We start from the raw sequence: 12,154 nt of genomic DNA on the forward strand, positions 1-12,154 counted from the left end.
TGTACTGAGACTTTAATTATTCGCCTGGAGGGGAATTTGGGATTTACTCCCAGGGTAAGGTGAATCTAGATAATAGAAAGTGAAGCAGGAGAAGTATTAGGTAATCTTGAGACCAGCTGAATCCAATGAGAGGTGTATGCGGGCATCTTGCTTCAAGAGGGTAGGGGACTATCTATCCTAACTTTCCAGTTCCCTGTACATTAGTCAAGCCCTCTGCACTGTCCTGTGTTTCCCAGTTGCTTACAGGTGCTAATCCTGAGAGCAGTCCCTAGGAAACCTGCACGCACATGTGTTTCTTAGAGAAACCGATTAATTATCCCCTTTTTGAGAGACTCCCTTCTCTTTGCTGCTGGGATACCATTCTCTTAAGTCTTGGCCTGCCACACTAGCTGCTCTTAAAATTATTTTCAATTTTTTTTTCCTGGTCTCTCTGGCTTTTAAACATTAGATCTTTTTTTCCCCCTGCACTTACGTGAAGTGATCTCATCCTGACTCACAGTTTTAAATACTTATACACACACACACACACACACACACACACACACGGGACTGAAAGAACTTGGATTGCTATGTCAAGGCTAGGAGTCCACTTTGGAGGTTAACCATCATGAATTTAAAATGAGACCAGTTGGCAAGATTATGTATTTTTTTCCCCTAGCCATATGATCAGTTGTCTGATCATACATAGGCATTCATTCACTTATGTATTCGTTCAATAAGTACTTGTCTAGTTTCTTCTTTGTGTCAGGCATTTATCTAGGAAGAAACAACCGAGACCAAAATAGGTTAAAACCCCTGGCTTTGTGTAATTTATTTCTGGCACACAAGTTCCAGTCCTCAAAAGTCCTTATTGACTAGTGGGTGATACACTAAAATTCCTTGAGTCTTAGTTTTTGAAACTGTTGATTGGAGAGAATAATCATCATCTTCCAGGTGTGCTGGGAAGATTAAATAAGATAAGAAAGTGCTTAGAATCTTGTTCTACACATAGTAGTTCAACAAGTGTTGATCCCTTTTAAGCAATACCTTGGCTCATACCTTGTTACAGTTTTAGAAAGATTTAGTTGCCTCTTACAACTCTGAATTGGGATTTCAAATGTCCTTAACCCATGATATTTATTTCACCGTAATAATAAAAAAGATGAGTTCATTCTATCAGTAAATATTTAATGAGCCCTTACTTTGTGCTGGGCATACGGTAACAGTGCAATTTTTTATTCTCCATTTCTTGCTGCAGGTGGATTGACTAGTAAAGATGCGTTCTACCCTAGAGCATGTTAAAAGAACACCATTCTCGACATTTGATGATTCTTTTTCCTGTAACTGCCTTTGAATAGCCAGTTATGTTGAAAGAGGTTTCTTTTCCTGAACTCTCTGGAATTTACACAATCTGTACTTCAAATCTTAGCGTATCCTAATCTTCTCCCATCCAGAGCCTAAGATCTTAAAATTAGTATCACTCTCTTTTGAGGTAAAATTTAAAATAACATACAGTTTCACTGTGGTTTCAAATTTCTGGGGTTATTTTCAACTAGTTTTTTGTAATACTAGTTGGTAAACAAACCTAAACTGCTTTTGGGTTAATCCCTTCTCTCCTTTTATTTTTGCTTTTACTTCCTCCTCCTCCTTGCTGCTTTTTGGGGATTTTCCATAGGTCCTTCTCTGTTGTTTTGCATTCCATCCGTTCCTGCCTCCCCAGTGCTGTTTTTCCCTCTTTCCACAAATCTGCTTTTCTACTAAATTTGTTTCCCAATCCCATCTGTTTTCCAGTCAGCTTTCTGTCTTCGACTCTGGGTATCCAGCTCATTCTTGCTCATGTTCTTTACCTGCCCCATGGCCTACTCTCTTTTTCTTTTCTCTGGTCACCCTTCCTCTCTGTCCCTCTTTCAGTTACTGCTTTTAATTAGGGCTACTGTATTGCAGAGGGATAGGAAAGTATGAAACATGGACACGAAGGAGCCTTGGGTTTTTAAGCTTTAAAGCTTTACTCTTTTATTTATCTTTGTCCTTTGGATCTGAAGAGTCTGCTTCTACTTCTAGTTTCCATGGGTGTGAATATCCACCTTCTGCTCCCTTTGCTCTGTGGAAAGGATCTGAGCTCAAGTCTCCAAAGACTTCTTTATTGCCAGAGGTAAAGGTCATTCCTCCTGAAGATCATGCCACATTTTCAATAGTTCTTCTAGCATCCTCTTAATCTCTGTGCTGTCCTCTTTTTTACCTTGTTTCTTCCTGCCTTGACTCAAACTGTAATCTGAATACTGACAACACCCTTGAGCTATAGGTCAGGATTTCCATATTTATTAACATTTCTGTTTCAAACAGTATGATTTCCTTTTGGTTTAGACCTAATTGCTTCTATAGGTTACTCTTTAGGCTTTGTGTTAAGTAGTGAGTACATAATGCATGTGGCTGAAATCTCTAGGACATTTTGCTGGTTTTTGTTTTTGTTTTTTTGGCGACTTTTATGTTGAGTTTGTAACTTACCTCACAGCAAAATGCATGGCAGTGTTAGCTTTAAGGACAGGGCTGGGGCCAGTGTGTAAGCAGAGAAGGAACTGAACTAATGATTCTCTATTGCTTTTTCTTTTCTAATAATCTGGATCCACTTTTTTTTTTCTCCAGGAGATGAGAAAAGAAGGAAAAGGAAAAAAGAAATAGGAAGATGGATAGGCAGGCGGCTGTAGGAGTTTTTCAATTGTTCAGATGAAGGGGGTAAATAGATTATAAATAGCTAGTCCACATTTTCCTTCCCAATGTGCTACCTCAGTCCCTTAAAAGGATTCTTTTAGTGCTGACCCCTTCTAAGGGCATGTTGGCCCAGAAACCACCACCTTTCATGGAAAAAACATGGTCTCTACAAGTGAGATTAGGGACCAAAATTTAGAGTTTACTAGCTACATAGATAAAAAATAGACTTTAAAATGTCTAATTGCCTAATCATTTGCTGTTAGATAATTGGAAACAGATGCTATAGCTCCAAGGTGGTCCTGTAGCTTCCTTATAAAAGTCAGATGAGACCTGCATCATAGGAGTACCTAGAAAGCAGGTGTATGATCCAGATGAGAAGGGGCTGTGTAGAGATTTTTGTCAGCAAAGTATAAATTTATGACAGCTGATGGGAGATTGTTGATTCTTAAGTAGATTCGAACTGCAGAATTTAAATACTGATAGTTTTGACTACTCAACAATAGAAACCAACATTTAACCAAAGCAATGAAGCAGGGAAGAGGTTAAAAAAAATCATTAGCTTTCGTTTGGTCCTGGGTTGGTAAACTTCTTTCCAGCGGGGTAAGCCAGGTAGTAAATATTTAAGGCTTTGCAGATCATGTGGTTTCTGTCACAACTACTTAAACAATATGCACATTTGTAGAGTTCTTAGAACATTGTAAATTTCAGATTTTATTATGAGTATTCTGGTGGCAGCTAATACAGGCAAGTTACTCGGTTTAAAAATGAAAAGCCTTCCTAGGGCATTTCTTTACACATTAATTTTTAAAATATGTTGGAAGCTACCTAAATGAATGGGCTGCTTTCTTCAAATTTGGGATTTCCTTGGTAGAGCCATATGGAATAGAATGTGCTCCAAAGAACTTTCTGAATAAATGATTCCTTTTCCTATACCTATCAGAATGTTCCTCTGTAATTGGCTATGTTACTTCAATATTGAAGGCCAAATAAGGAGATTGTACTGTTTCATTTTCATACGAACAATATGGATCATGGTTTTTCATGGTGTCCAGCTGTTCCGGGGGGCATTTTCTGGTGACTTTTAAAAAGTATACTTGAGTGTTTAACTCCCACGCTTAAAAAATTTTTGGAATAACCTAAAAATGTGATTCACAGATCATGACCCTTAGAATTCTAATCAGGGGCGCCTCGGTGGCTCAGTTGGTTAAATGTCTGATTTCAGCTCAGGTCATGATCTCATGGTTCCACTGTTTGAGCCCCATGTCAGGCTCTATGCTGACAGCTCAGAGCCTGTAACCTACTTCAGATTCTGTGTCTCCCCCTCTCCCCCTCTCCCCCTCTCCCCCTCTCCCCCTCTCCCCCTCTCCCCCTCTCCCCCTCTCCCCCTCTCCCCCTCTCCCCCTCTCCCCCTCTCCCCCTCTCCCCCTCTCTGCTCCTCCCTCATTTCTGTCTCACTGTCTAAAAAAAATAAACAGTAAAAAATTAAAGAATTGTAATCAAATTTATTTACCATATGTAGAGTCATTGGTTAAATAGGGAAAATAAGATTTTTAATCTAAATGAATTTGTCAAGGACTCTGCTTTCTAGTGCAGAACAATGCACAGGACTATAAGGGCTACTGTTCTATATATTAACTAAGATGTAAATTAAAAAAAAAACGATGATTTCTCTTAAAATAAGTGCTACTGTTGGCTAAGGGGAAGGAAACAAATTCAAAATTTTCTAGGACCTACTCAAAAGGTATTATTTTAAAGATTCTATCTGTGTCTACCTATCTGAATTCTTACTACTGTGTCATATTATACTGGAAAGAAAGTTAAAATGTGTAGTAAAGTTTAACATGGTGCTAATTCCATTTTTCATGTGCTGTTTTCCCCCCAGGGAAAGTCTACCATTTTATGATGAGTCTTCAAAGGCATCCAAACACAGGTACAGTAAAATCACTTCTTGCCCCTCCAGCCCCCAGCTAGTCACTACTCCCTCTTCCAACCTGGACTGAGGTCTGGGAATTGGGGCTGATCAGTGTTACAGTGATATCTATTTTACTGACTACTTTCAGTTCTTGAGCGTTGGCTATTTGTGTTTGCTTTTGTGCATGGGTATAAATGAAGGAGCAGTGAGGGGTGACCTAAGGGAAGGTATGAAGTACTTGGTGTGGCCTCAACTCCCTTTTTAGTTGCTTCCTTCAACTGTTCCTGGAGTGTTCATCTACCCTCTCCCCTCCCCCACAAAGTCTTGAATTGAAGGACTAATTCTCCTTACCATTGGAGAATGGTAAGGTTTCAAGCTGCTGTTGGAGCAAATTCTGGAAGGGTGTCCTTTCTCAGGCTCTAAATAAATGTGGTCACTTGAGTTGATGTTAATATTGTTTATCAACATGACAGGCAGGAACGTGGTCTTGTCTTCAGAGTGGCGTGAAAAGCCCAACCTGTTTTAAGAGTATAGATTTATTAGCTTTTTGACTTTTTTGACTTGTAATATGGTTTTTTGATCATTAGAATTTGTGATATATTCTCATTCAGCATACCTCAATGATCACAGGTGAATTATAATTACACACAACCTCCTTGATTTAGACTTAGTCTCCTAAATAGAGAAAGTTAGGTCTCAATTGATTCAAATGAGGAAATGGTAATAATGAGTTTTAGAAAAGCATAATGAAGCATCTGCAAAACACTTAGTACAAATAATGGGCTAAATAATAATGTATCTTAACAGTGCTAGGTATAAATTATAAAAAGATTTGGCAAAAAAAAAAACCCACAATGTTTTATAGTTTTGTTATCTTAATGGAAACCACTTATAGCAAATGACTACAATTTGCATTTTGGTCCCAATGCTATAAAGTGACTTATCAAGAAGTAAGAATGCATTATTTCTCTTAAATTCAGTTTCTGTATTTGTGTTGTAAGCAGCCCACAAACTTTCAAGCAACAAACGTGCAAGTTGAAGAGAAATCATTTTTTTTTCCTGTAGAAAATCTAAATAATGAACTCTCAAAAATGCAGATATGCCTACACTCACAAACTTTGCTCCTTTCCCTATGCAGTTTCTCTTCTTCATGGGGCCTAATGATGAAAACTGAAAGAGAACCAGATCTTTTTTAGAATATTAAATGCCAAGGCACATCAATAAATATTAAATAATAAATGCCTAAATGATATTGTACTAGACAGCATTCCATGAGGGAAAAATGATAGGTCAAGCATAGTGCTTGTCCTAAAATAGGTACAGAAGTAAATAACAATACAAGTTAATATAACTTCTAGCTAAAGGCAACAGAGAAGAAATGTCCTTGGGCAATTATAATTTATAATTAATACCCAGTTGAAATCTACAAATAATTTCTTACCAGAATTAAGTCTTGTGGCTGGGTTATTCAGATTTGAATTTCTAGATGTGAGAACCTTATATCCTTGCATTATGTGGAGATAACAGAAGACGAGGTTCGTATTTTTCTGTAAAACAGGCTTCTCTGTTCTGCTGTGTGGCTGAATGACGCTTCTTTTGTCTTGGTAGATGCAGGAGATTGGCTTTATTCCTTTAAGACTTCTCATGTTATTTATTTGATGTCAAGGTATTGCAGGAATGCCCACCCTACCCCCAGCATTTTATTGCCACTGTGAGCCCCTTGGGCAGGATCAGCACTATTTCCCCAGGGTGCTGCTGTCTTCTGCGGATGCTGGCCTGTGCCCCGCCTGCCATCCTTGGAGGGGCAGCAGGGACCCTCATAGAGGCAGACAGGCCTCCCAGGGGTCAGAGATGGGCAGTTGGCAGCCCGTCCCATCCCCAGAGGGCCCGCAATGAAGTGGGACCAGGCAGCAGAGGGGAGGGCAGGGCTGCGTCGTAGTGAGCCCGCAGTGGTCTTGGACGTGCGCGAGCACGTCAATGCTGCGGCTGCGCAGGGTGAGCGTCAGCCACGTGACCGGAATGCAGTCGTAGCCCCAGCTCAGCATCCCCGACCAGGAAGGCCCAGAGGTGGAACATGCGCAGAGGGATGCTCACCAGGCACTGGTAGAAGACCGCAGAGGCCGGGAGCACCCCAGTCATGCCACACATTCGCTGCCGCCTTGGAGCCTGGGCTTGGGAGGTGTCTGATGTGCTTAGTAGCGCTAGTGTGCACGCGGACAGTGCAGTTCTGCCAGATGCAGGTGATAGGCTGGGAGTCCCACCGTTCCTGCGGCTGGAACTCCTTGTTGATAGTCTGAGCTCGGCCTTGGCCTTCTGGAAGGCGTAGAGAAGAGTCACGGTGAGCCAGATGAGGCGGTCGGGGATTGCCAGCTTCAGGAGACGCTCTGTGATGGGTGAGTAGTCCATATTATTGAAGGGCTTCATGGAGGGGGAAATGGCTTTTGTGTCTATTGGGTGGAAGCAGGGCCTTATTTGTCTTCGGAAGATGATACCTGGCTTGCCCCTGGTCCACGTGGCCTGGGTGGGACAGATCTGCCTACAACTCCAGGCCTAAGTCCGTTCAACCTCGATCTTTTGGCAGTATCGGGAAAAAGTGTGCTCTTTCTGCTGGGCTTGCTGAACTGGTGATCTGTGAGCTTGCAGTTGTCAATCTCATTCTCACCTTGTTGGGAAGGTCCACTTAATTGTAGTGGACACCAGCAGAGAGGTGGGAGACGTGTTTCCCAGCATATGGACCTCTAGACTGACCCGCTCTTGCACTTGTTAAGTAAATAGTAAACAAATTTCTTTTCAAATAATCTGGTGTTTAGGGATAGGGTTTCTGTCACTTGCAATTTATCCATTTTAGAGCTCTTTCTTTAAAGGTTTAAGGGAAATTATGCTCTTACTCGATGAATTATTTTGATGCCCTGTGGGAGACAGACATAATCTTAAATCCTAGAATTTATGTGAGTTCAGTGTGAAATTTTAGATAAGCTGAACACCATTTTAGAAATTTTTTCAAACATTTATATATGGAGTAATTGTGAATAGATGTGTTTTGTACTTCCTACTCAGAAGTGGAAATTTTGTTCAAAACTCCTCACACACTGTAATTCAATCTACTTCTATTGGTGAGAAGTATACAAAACTTATTCTAATAAGCTTATAATTTCTAGTTACACATTTCAAATCCTCTTTCTCACCCACCTCATTATATATAAACTATTGTGAGAAAATAATTTTCTCAAGCTTAGCATAGATACTTTAGTATTTCTCTCTCTATATTATGCTGATGTGAATATAAGCATATTAATCCTTTCAAAAGATATTTAAATTATCTAAACTTGCCTGAAAAGGAACATTTTTCAGGAAATGTTTTAATGTCAAAAATAAGTTCGGTATCTTATTTAACAATAGGCATCAACAATGTAACATATTTTTTAGTAAAGAAAGGGAAATACAGTGACTTTAAAATACCTTCATCTGTCGAGCATTTAACAGAGGTTTGATGACTGTTTTATATAGGATTCTACTGTCGATTTATCTTTGAATTTTCTCAAATGAAAAATCTAACTTCAGAAATGTGACTCTGGTCATCCTGGTTAAGTGGCAAAATGGTTCTGGTAAGCCATTCTGGTAAGGGAGGTAGGGGACAGAGGTTTTTAGGGTCAGGCATTGGATTTTTCTAATTACCGTAATGCAGCCTGTGGTGGTGAATTGGAGGCGGGGTGAGAGGAGACAAAGGGTGAATGAAGTGGAGGCAGCAAAGCTGACCGAGCATTTGAGTACACCGTGTGAGTGCTTATGAACCCATATTGGATTTGGAAACTTTGTTCAAGTGTGCAAGCTTTTACTTGGAAGCCCTGTTTTTATAGAGATGGGAGGGTCACCTGGGTGTCCCAGTCGGTTGAGTGCCTGACTCTTGCTTTCTGCTCAGGTTATGATCCCAGGGTTGTGGGATTGGCCTGTGTGCTAAGGGTGGAGCCTGATTCTCTCTCGCTCCTCTGCCTCTCTCCTGTCCCTCTCTAAAGTAAAGTTTAAAAATGGAAGAATGAGGAGCCTCTAGATTGTTTCCACAGGTGACTTCTAAGAGAAGCTAGGAGCTGGAGCAGCTTGATTTAATCTTCTGGTGGGAGGCCTTCTAGGGAGACATGCTGTTGAAACCATCTTGCCTTGGAAGCTGACCTGCTTAGTGTGGTCTAAAGGCTTGCAACCTATTTAGATGGTTAAATTACAAATTAGCAAAGAATGAATTAAGTAGATAAGGATACATAATTGTAACCTGGAAGAGATCCCCAGAATGTATTTAAGGTTTTTTTTTTTTTTTTTTTTAAGGCATAGGTCTGTTCACTTTTTCTAAACAGACAATTTTAATGGTCAGTTACTCCATTGTTGACTTTGTAATGTTAAAGAACTGTAGTGACTATCAAATAAGTTCATCTTCCTTATATATAGTGCATATTTACTGCACACAGGTAAAATAACTTTGTAAATAATCATAAACAAGAATTTTGGCTCACATTATTTTAAGCTGCGTCTGTAAATGAAATATTCTTCTCAACTGGCATAAATGGTCCTTTTCAGAAAACAGCAGTCTTCAGGAATGTTACAGGGTGTGGATCCAAGTTTGTGAAAATGACTTCCAATCTAAAAGTGTTATAAGCGCTATCTTTATATGGACATTTGGATTATTTTCATGCCTTTCAGATCATTGGCTGAGTTGTGTCATAATGGCAAGAATCTTATCAGGGCAGTGGCTTAGATAGCTCAGGATAGAAGGAACAATGCATTGCGTGGCTTAAAAAAATCACATGGAGACATTCAGTGTATTCAAGATTTCTTCTTAAGGTTTTAGCATTTCAGCACCTGTTGTGCACTGATTCATATTCTGACAGTCATATTAGGACCTACATCTTTTTTTTTTTTTCCTGCTTAAAGCCTAAGAAATGGTAGTTACATAGCAAAATTGGAAAGCTAAAATTTTCCGCTAAATTGGCAACACTATTGGTTAGATGTGGGATGTAGTGCTCAATATTTACTCTCTGAGGTAGAATTAAGACGATATTGCCAATTTATTTTAATGTCTGTCCTATTTGTGATGAAGCATATATAACTTAGTATTTGGAAAGTGAAATACCATGTGCCTGATGCATAACAAATTCTAAGTTCTTGGCTCTAGCTGATAGCTCCATAATGATGTTAAAATGTGCTTATCTGAAGGTATTGTTAACAAGTCTAGGGATAGCTATCAGGTACTGGCATTCTCCTTGGAAAACAAATTTGTGGAGCATTTTAGTCTGTGCTGAATGCTGACTCATTTCTGTCTTCTCCCTGACTGGTTGTGGAGGAGCTCAGTAGGGCAGCCAAGTGACCTGCTTTCTAATGGACAGAGCTGAATCGACACTGCAGGAAAACATTTTTAGTGTTGCATGAATGAAAATCTGCCATGAGGTCAGTACACGTCCTTACAGGAAAGATTTCCTGATGTGATCATGCAAATTCAAACTCCTCAGGCATGTCCTGGGTTAGGAACCATATACAGATTTCAGGCCTGAGCTGTCACAAGGGTTACTGTAGGGAAGAAGTACGGGTAGGGAGCATCTCAGAAAAATGGTTTTGAAACAAAAGCCAATTTCTGTAGTACCTCAAGGGGAATATCTAAGAAAATATGACAAGCTTTTCTGTCTTAGATAGTGGTAAATGAGCTGTACTCCCTATAAAGTCTTCCCAGAATGTGTATATATTTTAACTTACCCTGTGTGTGTGCACACATGTGTGTGCATGTCTGAGGATTTGGGGAGATTTTTTTTTTCTTTGTGTAAATACAACCTGACTTCTGAGGAGCTGGGTCTTTTATGTATTACAGATGTGCTGCAGGGCATACCCATTATTCAGGAGAAATTTGCTTCCGATACAGCCATAAAAGTTAAAGGAATTGCAGTATCTGCCTGAGATGAGGGGTCTTTTGGGGGCCCTTACTTCTCATGAATCCTGAGTTACAGAGCTAGGACCTAGGTTGAGCCTTTTTTTCTGTCCTCCAAATTTGCCCTAATTTCTAGGTCTGTGTTGTTTTTGTAGTATACAGTGATGCATAGTAAACTTGGAATTCTTAGGGTTGAAAAAGAGGAAAATAGAGATTTAGAGTAAATACGGATAAGAGCTTTGGGTGATAGGGTAGAGCAGTTCGAAGGGAGGAGAGGTCTGGAGATTAGACACAGTGTGGAGACAATGGGGCTCCAGAGAAACGTGACCGACAATCAGGTGGCATCTAAGTGGTGGGATTTAAGAGGCCTCGCTGGGATAGGAGTGCCAGCAAGAAGTGACCTGGGGCCCAGCAATAGTTGGCATGGCAAGAACAGGGTAAGGACTAGTAAAACCCATTTTACCAATTTTCTGTCTGGCCTGAGAAGTGACTTCATCTCTGGAGTCTCTGTTTAGTATGAAATGGTTTTATTTTTCATCCACAGCCCCTGTTTCTATTCAACTGCGTTCCCTTATAAGGGCATCTTGGGATGGTCTGCTTCCCAGTTGTTTTTAGTCTAGTTCTGCCGTTTAGAGCTGGACTTTTTCTTGAGTAGAGAGTACTGCTTAAGAATATAGACTTCTGAGAGCTAGACACTTTTTTTTTTTTTTTTTTTTTGGCTCATAGCTGTGTGTAAACTAAATCTCTACCCGATTGCATAAGGACACTAATTTCCACCTCCTAAAACTTGAGGATGAAATTAGAACCTGTGAGGCACTTAAGAGTTCCTGGCATATAAATGCTACATGTGCTTGAGACCATTAGTATTGCTATTATAGGATTCAAATCTCCCTGGCCCCGTTGCCCCCACTGGCTGGGGGATCTAGGGTGGGGAGGCAATTTGATCTGCTTTTTCTCCAACTTTAGCAGCTAGGAGTTGAGAACAGGTAGTGCCTGGTTAAGAACATAGTAAGAACGTAGGTTACCACTCTCACTTCTAGTTGTCATAGTGTGTGTGTGTGTGTGTGTGTGTGTGTGTGTGTGTGGTGAGGGAGGTATGTAGCATTGTCCTGCTACTGGTGACTGGTGGGCATCCTCCTTTATTAAACTTTTAAGTACAGTTGACAAATAATAGTTTCAGATGTACAATATAGTGATTTGACAACTGCACATGTTACAAAGTGCTCATGTTAAGTGTAAAAGTTAAGTTGCCACAGTTAGTACAGTATTGACTATATTCCCTATGGTGTGCTTGTCATCGTTGTGACTTGTAACTAGAAGTTTGTTACTCCTAATCTCCTTCACCTATTTCTGTTATCTCCCTTATCCCCCTTCCCTGTGGCAACCACCAATTTGTTTGCAGTGTTTGTCTTTTTTTAAATTTTACATTCCATATATAAGTGAAGTTATGTGGTATTTGTCTTGGTCTTACTGATTTCACTTAGTGTAATATCCTCAGGGTCCATCCATGTTGTGAATAATGGCAGGATTTTATTTATTTTTTTTAATGGCTGAGTAATAGCCACTTGTGTATATATGCCACATCTTTGTCCATTCGTCTATCGATGGACACTGAGGGTGCTTCCATATCTTGCCTATTGCAAATAATG

General features: G+C 40.0%; 1 long non-coding RNA gene across 2 annotated transcripts in view; it reads left to right on the forward strand.

The window, feature by feature from the left end:
• Positions 1 to 12,154, forward strand: part of LOC128313079 (uncharacterized) — a 549,707-nt gene that overhangs the window by 2,312 nt on the left and 535,241 nt on the right. The gene's annotated exons all lie outside the window — the stretch shown is intronic.

The sequence above is a fragment of the Acinonyx jubatus genome, chromosome E4 (genome assembly GCF_027475565.1).
Source record: "Acinonyx jubatus isolate Ajub_Pintada_27869175 chromosome E4, VMU_Ajub_asm_v1.0, whole genome shotgun sequence".
Lineage (NCBI taxonomy): Eukaryota > Metazoa > Chordata > Mammalia > Carnivora > Felidae > Acinonyx > Acinonyx jubatus.